Source organism: Phyllostomus hastatus, unplaced genomic scaffold (assembly GCF_019186645.2).
Source record: "Phyllostomus hastatus isolate PE091 unplaced genomic scaffold, TTU_PhHast_1.1 phas_contig_150, whole genome shotgun sequence".
NCBI classification, from domain to species: Eukaryota; Metazoa; Chordata; class Mammalia; order Chiroptera; family Phyllostomidae; genus Phyllostomus; species Phyllostomus hastatus.
The window spans coordinates 32,656,910-32,668,086 of NW_025333611.1; the positions used below are offsets into that span (position 1 = coordinate 32,656,910).

The following is an 11,177-nucleotide window of genomic DNA, read 5'->3' on the forward strand; positions in this document are numbered from 1 at the left end:
CTACCAAAAGATAGCCAACCTATCAGATGCATAGTTTAAAACACTGGTGATCAGGATGCTCACAGGATTGGTTGAATTTGGGCGCATATTAGGTGAAAAATGAAGGCTACACTAAGTGAAATGAAGGAAAATGCACAGGGAAACAATAGTGATGGGAAGGAAACTGGGACTCGAATCAATGGAGTAGACCAGAAGGAAGAAAGAAACAACCAACCAGAAAAGAATGAAGAAACAAGAATTCAAAAAAAAATGAGGAGAGGCTTAGGAACCTCCAGGACATCTTGAAATGTTCCAACATCCGAAACAGGGGTACCAGAAGGGGAAGAGGAAGAACAACAAGTGGAAAACTTATTTGAACAAATAATAAAGGAGAACTTCCCCAATCTGGCAAAGGAAATAGATTTCCAGGAAGTCCAGGAAGCTGAGAGAGTCCCAAAGAAGTTGGACCCAAGGAGGAACACACCAAGGCACATCATAATTACATTAGCCAAGGTAAAAATGAAGGAGAGAGTCCTAGAAGCCCCAAGAGATAAGGAGACAGCTACCTATAAAGAAGTTCCCATCAGACTGTCAGCTGATTTCTCAAACAAGACCTTGCAGAAAAGAAGGGGCTGGAAAGAAGTATTCCAAGTCATGAAAGGCAAGGACCTACATCCAAGATTTGCTCTATCCAGCCAAGCTTTCATTTAGAATGGAAGGGCAGAGAAAGTGCTCAGATAAGGTCAATTTAAAGGAGTTCATCATCACCAAGCCCTTATTGTATGAAATGTTAAAGGGGTTATCTAAGAAAAAAGATAAAAAAACATGTATAGTAAAATGACAGCAAACTCACAATCATTAACAACCACATCTAAAACAAAAACAAAAGCAGACTAAGCAAACAACTAGAACAGGAACAGAATCACAGAAATGGCTGACACCTGGAGGGTTATCAACGGGAGTGGGAGGGGGAAGGAGGAAAAGGTACAGAGAATAAGCATAAATGGTAGGTAGAAAATAGAAGGGGGAGGGCAAGAATAGTATGGGAAATGTAGAAGCTAAAGAAATTATGCCACATGGACGTGAACTAAAGTGGGGGAATGAGGGTGGGAGAGGAGGGTGTGCAGGGTGGAGGGGAATGAAGGGGGTAATGAGACAACTGTAATAGCATAATCAATAAAATATATTTAAAAAATTAAAGGCAGAGAATAAAACTGGTCATTATAAATGAATGATGACAGGTAGAATGACAGCTGACTTCTCAACAACACAATGGACATCAGAAGATAATTGGAATAATATCTTCCAAGGACCAAGAGAAAATAGCTGTAACCCTGGAATACTGAGGCAGATTAATACTTGTCTCTCAATATCTGTCCTCTGCTTTTCCTTTTGGAATAAAAATCCCTGATTTTTAATGGAGCACATAAATGCCTGGAATAAAAACTACTTTTCCTAGCCTTCCTTACAGTCAACATTATCAGAGAAGTAATGAAAGTAGTAATTTGTATTGAACTCCAACAAGTCAAAGTTTCAATTTAATGCAGTCAATTTTTAAGATAATGGGAAAAATATATGCAATACCTGTCTTAAACCCTGGGCATCAGCCAGCCCAGGAGTATGATCTCTAATAGAAGGAACATGATTAAAGTGATCATTAAGATCACACAGTCTTTCTACAATTTCTAGGTCACAGCACAGAGACGTGATGATCCAAGAAGAACCTGGCAGTTTGGCTGAGTTGATGAGGTAGGGATATAGGCTTGAGGAGGCCAATGTGGCTGGAATTTGCAAGGAAGAGCACTAGGGAAGAGGAAGATGTGCAGAGGAGCTTAGAAATTTGCATGGGTGCCCCTCCAATGTTTGGTTGAATACTAATCTGTGCATGTGTGGCAGCTACACAAATGCACCTCTGAGAGCTCCAACTGCAGGGAGTGTAATTAACCCTACACAAAAAGAACTGCAAGAATTAGCTAGCTTACCAACAGGAGCCAAGGAAATAACCCTAGATTGAGGTTTTTAGGGTGTTCGATCAAAGGAACTGGAATATAAGCCTAGATAAGTAAGAATTCATTAATTTGGGGGCACCTTTCAGGACATAACTTTATTTTATTTTATTTTATTTTATTTTATTTTATTTTATTTTATTTTATTTTATTTTATTTTATTTTATTTTATTTTTCCAGAGTGGAAATAGTTCTCTGGTCTTCTTTTTTATTTTTATTTTTTGTCCTTTCAACTATTTTATATTTATCACACACACACCACCAACAACCATCATTTTCACTTTATAAATGAGAAGTTCAAGTCAGGTAGCAGACCAAGGCCTCTAAGCGCTGGTCCTAACTCTTGCATACTTTCTCAGGGGAGGTGGCAGAGGAGCCCAGGCCCTCATAGCTTTAACTCCTAGAACCTGCAGGTTTCTGACACACAGGTAGAGGTGCCAAGAACCTACACCCAGACCAGAAGACAAAAGCACTTGTGAACATTTAATGATTTCCTGTCCATGTGGCTTCAAGCTACCAGTACACAAGCCCCACCAACACTCTTAATCATCTCCTTAGCTCTTCTGCTGAAGAATTTGGCCTTCACAATGACAGGCTGCTTTGGGAGCTTTCCCTTCCCCAGAACTTTGTAGTAGCCCGATCGCACCACATCAATGACGGGAGCGGCTCTGGTCTTGTTTTTGGCAGCATTGACCCGCGTCTGCTCACTGACCAAGGTCCACAGTTTATCCAGGTTGAAGTGGGGCAGAAGCTCTGGTTCCTCTTAAAGTGGTAGTGCCTCATACCAACTTTCCCAAAGTAACCTGGGTGATATTTGTCGAAGTTGATCCTGTGATGATGCAAGCCACCAGCATTACTTCGGCCTCCCAGGTGCTTCCTGTGCTTGCTGATGCAGCCGTGGCCATGGCTCACGTGGCCCTGAAGTTTCTCAGTCTTCCTCAGTCTGGATGGCATGTTGGTGGCCGAGACGCAAAAGGCTGGTCTTTTTTAAAGTATTTTTTATTGATTATGCTATTACAGTTTTCCCAATTTTTTCCCCTTTATCCCCTCCCACCCTCTCCCTGAAACCCTCCAGCATTCCTCCTCCTTAGTTCATGCCCATGGGTTGTACATATAAGTTCTTTGCATCTTCTGTTTCCTGTGCCATTTTTCATCTATTCTTGTCTGTTTTATGCCTACTAATTATGCTTCTTCTTCCCTCTACATTTCCCCCTCTATTCCTCCCCTCTCCCTCCCCACTGAAATCCCTCCGTGTGATGTCCATTTCTCTGATTCTCTTCCTGTTCTGGTTGTTTACTTAGTTTTGGTTTTCATTGCTTTTTTTTTTAGGTTCATTTGTTGATAGTTGTGAGTTTGTTGTCATTTTACTGTTCATAGTTTTAATCTTTTTTCTTAGATAAATCCCTTTAACATTTCATATAATAAGGGCTTGGTGATGATGAACTCCTTTAACTTGACCTTATCTGAGAAGTACTTTCTCTGCCCTTCCATTCTAAATGAAAGCTTTGCTGGATAGAGCAATCTTAGATGTAGGTCCTTGCCTTTCATGACTTCAAATACTTCTTTCCAGCCCCTTCTTATCTGCAAGGTCTCTTTTGAGAAATCAGCTGACAGTCTGATGGGCACTCCTTTGTAGGTAACTCTCCTTTCCTCTTGTTTCTTTTAGGATTCTCCCCTTATCTTTAATCTTGGGTAACTTAATTGATGTGCCTTGGTGTGTTCCTCCTTGTGTTCAACTTCTTTGGGACTCTGAGCTTTCTGGACTTCCTGGAAGTCTATTTCCTTTGCCAGATTAGGGAATTTTTCCTTCATAATTTGTTCAAATAAGTTTTCAATTTCTTGTTATTGTTGTTCTCCTTCTGGCACCCCTATAATTCAGATATTGGAACATTTCAGGTTGTCCCAGAGGTTTGTAAGACTCTCTTCACTTTTTTGAATTCTTGTTTCTTCATTTTGTTATGGTTGGCTGTTTATTTTTTCCTTTTGTTCCAAATTGTTGCTTTGACTCCTCATTTCCTTCCTGTCACTGTTGGTTACCTGAATATTTTGCTTTATTTCACTTTGGGTATCCTTCATTTGTTTTTTTTATTTTTTGACCAAGTTCAATCAGATCTGTGAGCATTTTGATTACCAGGGCTTTAAATTCTCCACCAGATAGGCTGGCGATATCCTCTCTCTTTGTTCTCTTTCTGATGTTTTGCTGTGTTCTTTCTTTTGGGCCATATTTCTTTGTCTTAGCACACCAGATAAGTTGTAAGGGGGTGGGGCCTAGGTATTCACCAGGGCAGGGCAATCCTCTTTGTTGCGCTATGGCAATGCCTGGGGGGGAGGGGCCAGAGAGGGAACAGTGCAGCTCTCCTGCTCCTCTGTAGCACACTTTTCCTATTTTTATTTTTTAAAGAAAGGGGTGAGGTGCCCTGAGTGGTGTGGCTCAGTGGATTGAGCTCTGGGCTGTAAAGCAAGGGGTCACCGGTTTGATTCCCAGCTAGGGCACATGCCTGGGTTGTGGGCCAGGTCCCTGGTGGGGAGTGTGCAAGAGGCAACCATACATTGATGTTTCTTTCTCTCTCTTTGTCTCTCCCTTCCTTTCTCTCTAAAAATAAATAAAATCTAAAAAAAAAAAAAGGAAGGGGTGGGAAAGAATGGGTGATAGGAGGTTGCAATTTATTTTTTTAATTTTTAAAAATATTTATTTATTTTTAGAGAGATGGGGAGGGAGGAAGAGGGAGAGAAACGATGTGTGAGAGAAACAAAACATCAATAGGTTGCCTTTGCATGCTCCCAACTGGGGATGTGACCAGAAACCCAGACATGTGCCCTGACTGAGAATCAAACTGGCAACCTTTTGGTCCTCAGGCTGGTGCTCAGTCCACTGAGCCACATCAGCCAGGCCAGGGCAGGACATAAGTTTTAATACCCTAATGAGGACCTAGGAGAATGCAGCAAAATCACTGCTGGGGAGGTTCTTTGAAGCCTAAAAAATTCTATGGCCAACACTCAGGGAAATCGAAATGCCTAAGTTGCACTTACAGATGGCAGAGGAAGGAACAAAGAGGCCGAGTAAAGGGGCTTGCTAGAATAAATGTATACTGTAGGGCCAGAGGACCAACCAGAGGATAGTGTTCCATGGGGGGGCCCAGGGGACATATCAGTTCTCCAAGGCCATTACGAATGCCATGGTGAAAGGAGGTATAGGACTTATACACTGAAAACTACAGCAACAGAGACTAATGCGCTCCCCCCCACCCCCACCCCCGCCCAACATGGCATTAGTCCTTGGGGAGACCAAGCAGCTGCCTGATAGCAATCAAGTGTATCAGGCTCTTTCCATCCCTTAAGGGCTATGGTTTCATTCTCACAGAGATAGATGCCTGATCCGAAAACGGCTATGCTGTCTCTCCCTTCCTCCCTCTCTGTAAAATCAATTTAAAAATAAAATAAAAAAGCCAAAAAACTAATACTCTAAAAAAAAAGGAATTGGATTTTTGCCTCATACCAACACAAAAAGCAAAAGAAAACAGCAAATTATGAACAAATTAACTATATTAAAAATTCAGGACTACTCTTCATCACAACAAAAGCAAGAAGGCAAGTCACAGCCGGGAACTTATATAATTTACATTATTATATCTATAGTATATAGTAAATTCCTTAAATAATAAGAAAAAAGACAACGTATCTCTCCCAAGTGAGCAAAATACAGAATCAGACATTTCACAAAAGAAGAAAGATGAATGGCCAATAAAATATCAAGAGCTCAGTTCATTCATAAGCAGGGAAATAGACATTAAAGCCTCAGATTTCAGTTCTCACTCTCACCCAGCTGGCAAAAACAAACTGTCAACAAACAGCAAGTGTTGGTGAGGATGTGGACCCATGACATCTCTTATACATTGCTGGTGGCAGTGTGTGTTGGGACAACTGCTGTGGAAAACCTGGCATCGTCTAGCAAAGTTGTAGATGGGTACACCTATGCCCGACTGTTCCTCTCCTGGGTGTTTTCTCGGGAGGAAGTCTTGCACATGGACCTCAGGCGGTAAGTATAAGGATGTTTCCAGCAGTGTTGTTTGTTACAGTAAAAACTGGAAAAAATCCAAAAGTGCATCAGCAATAGACTGGATAAATAAATAGCAAAAATTAGTGAACTGCAACTACATACATCAACATTGATAAATCTCAGAAATGTATTTCACCAAAAAGAAAAGCAAATCATAGTATGATTGCACATGACTAAGTTAAAAACATCTAAAACTGTATTTTAAAACACATAATATATGAGGTCTATCTGGAAAAAGCCCAGCCATTGCTAATATAATGAGAATGGTTTGCACAACATCGATGTAACCTGGCAGCCAAGGAGAGTGGACTGGAATGCACATGTATGAATAATGACGACTAGTCAGCGGGGACAGTGAATGCCATTGAGTGAGCCTGTGTACTGTGTGGCTGTCACGTTCCAAATGACTGAGTACAGCAATGAATCTGCATCAGATTTTGCGTTAAACTTGAACATTCTTCTTCAGAAACTGTCTGAGTGATTCAGAAGGCCACAGCTATGGGCAACTGGTGATTGGCAGTTTCATCACATCAACACGCCTGCTCATGCTTCATGTCGCATGTAGAGTTTTTTGGAAAACATCAAATCACCCAAGTGACCGTGCCCTACTATAGCCCAGATTTTGCACTCTAACTTTTCCCAAAACTAAAATTACCTATGAAAGGGAAGAGATTTCAGGCCATGAATACGATTCAGGAAAATACAATGGGGCAGCTGAAGGTGATTGGGAGAACTGTGTGAGGTCCCAAGCTGTCTCCTTTGAAGGGGACTGAGGCATCATTGTCCTGTGTACACATTTCTTGTATTTTGTATCTTCTTCAGTAAATGTCTCTATTTTTCATATTATATGACTGGATACCTTCTGGACAGACCTCATATGATTAGATTATAAAGAAAGGCCAGGAGTAACACGCACAAAATTCAGGACAGCAGCTCTGTCTGCTGGGGATGCTCGGGGAGAGTGTACTTCACGCTTCAGTGGCATTGGTAATGTTAGGGTTCTCTAGTCACTTGAGTTCAAGAGCTTTTGTTTTATTGTTACTATTTAAACATGCTAGCTATATTTTTTAGTATTTTTCATAATAAAAGCATTTTAACATAAACAATTCTCACCAGCTGAGGGGGGGATAGAAATGAGTATTGTCCTCGGGGGTCAATCCAAGAAGAGCAGGACTCTTCTGGAACCTCCCCACAGATGAGTGTCCACCTTTTGTCTTCTCACCTTCTTAAATTTTAATTTGCATGTGTATTTTTATTGTGAAAGAGTTCAGAAATACAAAAGTGTATAGAGAATAATATAATAATCACCACTGTGTCCACAACCTTATGTAAGACTTTACAAAAATAGATGTGAAGCCCCTTCTGTGACCCTCCCCACTCATTCCTCTTCCTGCTCTCCCAGTAACCACGGTTCTGAAACTTGTATCTGCCGTTCCCATGCTTGTCTTCCTGGTTTTACGTGTGTTCCCTGAATGGTGTGTATTGTATTGTTTGCCATCTTGGCATTTTATATAAATGGTATATTTTGGTCCGTAGCATTCTGCAACATTTTGTTCCCCAACCTTTTTTTTAAGTTTGTCCATGTTGATATGGCAGGATTCTTTGTATCCAGTCTTAATTTGTTTCCAGTGCTTCAAGAAAATTATGGGAAACGTCAGATACACACAGGAGTAGACAGAGGCACATACTGATCCCCCACATGCTCCTCACCCCGTCTTCTCTCCCATTCCCCCTGGTTTCTCCCCTATGTAGTATTTTGGAGCAAATCCCAGACAGCATATAATTCTTCCCTAAATATTTCAATATGTATTTCTAAAAGCTAAAGCTTCTTTTTATAAAAACATAGTTATGTGCCTTTATAACAGTTATTTAATAGTTTCTTAACATTATCAATTATCTAATCAGTGGTCAAATATCCATATTTCTCATATTTCTACATTCTCTTTGAATGAAGTTTTTGTTTTAGGGTTTTTTAAAAGATTTTATTTATTTATTTTTAGAAAGGGAAGGAAGGGAGAAAGAGAGAGAGAGAAACATCAATGTGCAGTTGCTGGGGGCCATGGCCTGCAACCCAAGCATGTGCCCTAACTGGGAATTGAACCTGCGACACTTTGGTTCTCAGCCCGCGCTCAATCCACTGAGCTACTCCAGCCAGGTTGTTTTAGGGTTTTTTTTTTTTAATTGCTGATGGGCTACTCTGGGCAAGGCACTGAGTGAAGTTCTATTGAACACGTGTGGGGATCTCACTCAGCGAAGGCAGCTGGCTCACTCCGTTCAGGGGCTGAGAATCTAGATCTGGTCAGGTGGCTCATGGAAAACAATAGCCATGTCCACAGACGCCTGCTGTGTACGCCCCTGGTTATCATTTAACTGTGGGATCGTGTTGGGTTTTGTCCCTTTTACAGACCTTGTATAAAAAAGTCCTGTAAGAAATCCTTCTTCTTAGCACCCCATGAGATGGTTATGCAGTTGCTCAATGTGTTTTATATTGAGTAAGATATAGATAATACTTCTTTGTTCACTAACAATTCATGCTAAGCAAATACTGATTTCTGTCACCTAACCATCCTCGTTCTTCCCCGAAACTGAGGAAGGGTGCAGGATGAGATGCAAAAGTGCAGTGATAACCAAATGAGATGATGTGCGTGGAAGTAGGCCGTGACCCAGCAGGTGCGACACAAAGGCAGTTTAAACAGAACAGGCAGCCCTGGCAGCGCACTGGGATTTCACACTCGCAGCCCCCACACCTTCCCCTGGTCCAGCTGTCTCACGTCCTGGCTCTCATCCCGAGTTTGGGTTCTGCCGTCCAACGCCCTCCACTGTGTCCACGGCACCACCTTTAAAGTGTTGCTCCCATTGTTGGCAAAGTGGCGCTTATGTGACAGTTTGTATATTTTACTCTTTTTTTTGTAAAAATAAGAATGATTTGTGGTGGAAAAATGAGGCTGCTGATACTAGTGACTAGAAGTGTGGCTCTCACGGCTACGCTGTTGTTAAGACAAAATGAGCCTCAGGGGAGCGAAGAGCAGCAAGCCTGTAGCCTCATCTGGACTCTCAGTCACACGCTAGATGACGCGCTCCATTATGAAGAAAAGAAAAAATAAGAAAACGTCTTGAAGATGGAGGCGTAGGTAGGCACACTGTGCCTCCTCGCACAACCAAAATGGGGACAACAACAATTTAAAAACAAGAAGCAACCAGAACTGACAGAAAATCGAATTGTATGTAAGTCCCACAACCAAGGAGTTAAAGAAGAAATATCCATTCAGACAGGTAGGAGGGTCAGAGATGGGCAGCCGGGCAGAGAGGGCTCGGGCAAAGCAACGGCTGGCAGACCCAGTGAGGTGGTGAATTGTGGAGGGGCGCAGCACACAAGGCTGGCAGGCCCAGTGACCCCACCTTCGTGCGCAAATAAATCAGGGGAAACTGGGGAGTGAGACAGGCCGTGCAGCCCAGAGTCCCAGCTCGGGGAAACAAAGCCTCAAACACCAATTGAAAACACCTGTGGGGGTTGAGGTGCCTGGAGAGACTCCCAGCCTCACAGGAGAGTTCCTTGGAGAGACCCACAGGGTCCTAGAACATGCACAAACCCACCCACCTGGGAATCAGCACCAGAAGGGCCCAGTTTGCTTGGGGGAGGCGGGGGAAGGGACTGAAATCAGAAACAGAGTGGAGCAAGTACCACTGTTCCCTCTCAGACCCCTCCCCCACATAAAGCGTCAAAACCCAGCCACTGGGTTGGCCCGCCCTGGTGAACACCTAAGGCTCCACCCCTCATACATAACAGGCACGACAAGACAAAAAAAATGGCCCAAACAAAAGAACAAAGCTTCAGAAAAAATACAAGTAAGCGACTAAGAGATAGCCAACCTATCAGATGCACAGTTCAAAGCACTGGTGATCAGGAGGCTCACAGAATTGGTTGAATTTGGGCACATATTAGGTGAAAAATGAAGGCTACACTAAGTGAAATGAAGGAAAATGCACAGGGAACCAATAGTGATGAGAAGGAAACTGGGACTCAAATCAACAGTGTGGACCAGAAGGAAGAAAGAAACATCCAACCAGAAAAGAATGAAGAAACAAGAATCCAGAAAAATGAGGAGAGGCTTAGGAACCTCCAGGACATCTTGAAATGTTCCAACATCTGAATCATAGGGGGTACCTGAAGGAGAAGAGGAAGAACAACAAGTGGAAAAGTTATTTGAACAAATAATAGAGGAGAACTTCCCCAACCTGGCAAAGGACTTCCAGGAAGTCCAGGAAGCTGAGAGAGTCCCAAAGAAGTTGGACCCAAGGAGGAACACACCAAGGCACATCATAATTACATTACCCAAGATTAAAATGCAGGAGAGAATCCTAGAAGCAGCAAGAGAAAAGGAGACAGTTACCCACAAAGGAGTGCCCATAAGACTGTCAGCTGATTTTTCAAAAGAGACCTTGCAGGCAAGAAGGGGCTGGAAGGAAGTATTCCAAGTCATGGAAGGCAAGGACCTACATCCAAGATTGCTCTATCCAGCCAAGCTTTCATTTAGAATGGAAGGGCAGAGAAAGTGCTTCTCAGATAAGGTCAAGTTCAAGGAGTTCATCATCACCAAGCCCTTATTGTATGAAATGTTAAAGGGACTTATCTAAGAAAAAGAAGATAAAAAATATGTATAGTAAAATGACAGCAAACTCACAATCATTAACAACCACACCTAAAACAAAAACAAAAGCAAACTAAGCAAACAACTAGAACAGGAAAAGAACCACAGAAATAGTTAACACCTGGAGGGTTATCAACAGGGGAGTGAGAGGGGGAAAGAGGGGGAAAAGGTACAGAGAATAAGTAGCATAGATGGTAGGTAGAAAATAGAAAGGGGGAGGGTAAGAATAGTATGGGAAATGTAGAAGCCAAAGAACTTATAAATATGACACACGGACACGAACTAAAGAGGGGAATGTGGGTGGGAGGGGGTGTGCAGGGTGGAGGGGAGTGAAGGGGAGAAAATGGGAAAACTGTAATAGCATAATCAATAAAATATATTTAAACAAAGAAAATGTCTCCAAAATGCTGGGAATACATTGTTTCCAGCTACTGTGATTAAAATGTGAGATGTGACTAGGGATTTTATGTTTTTGGTTTTCTGGGA

The 11,177-nt window shown here is 42.1% G+C and overlaps 1 pseudogene; it reads right to left on the bottom strand.

The window, feature by feature from the left end:
* Positions 1–2,484: 2,484 nt before the first annotated feature.
* Positions 2,485–2,939, bottom strand: LOC123811831 (annotated as a pseudogene).
* Between the last annotated feature and the right edge of the window lie 8,238 nt (positions 2,940–11,177).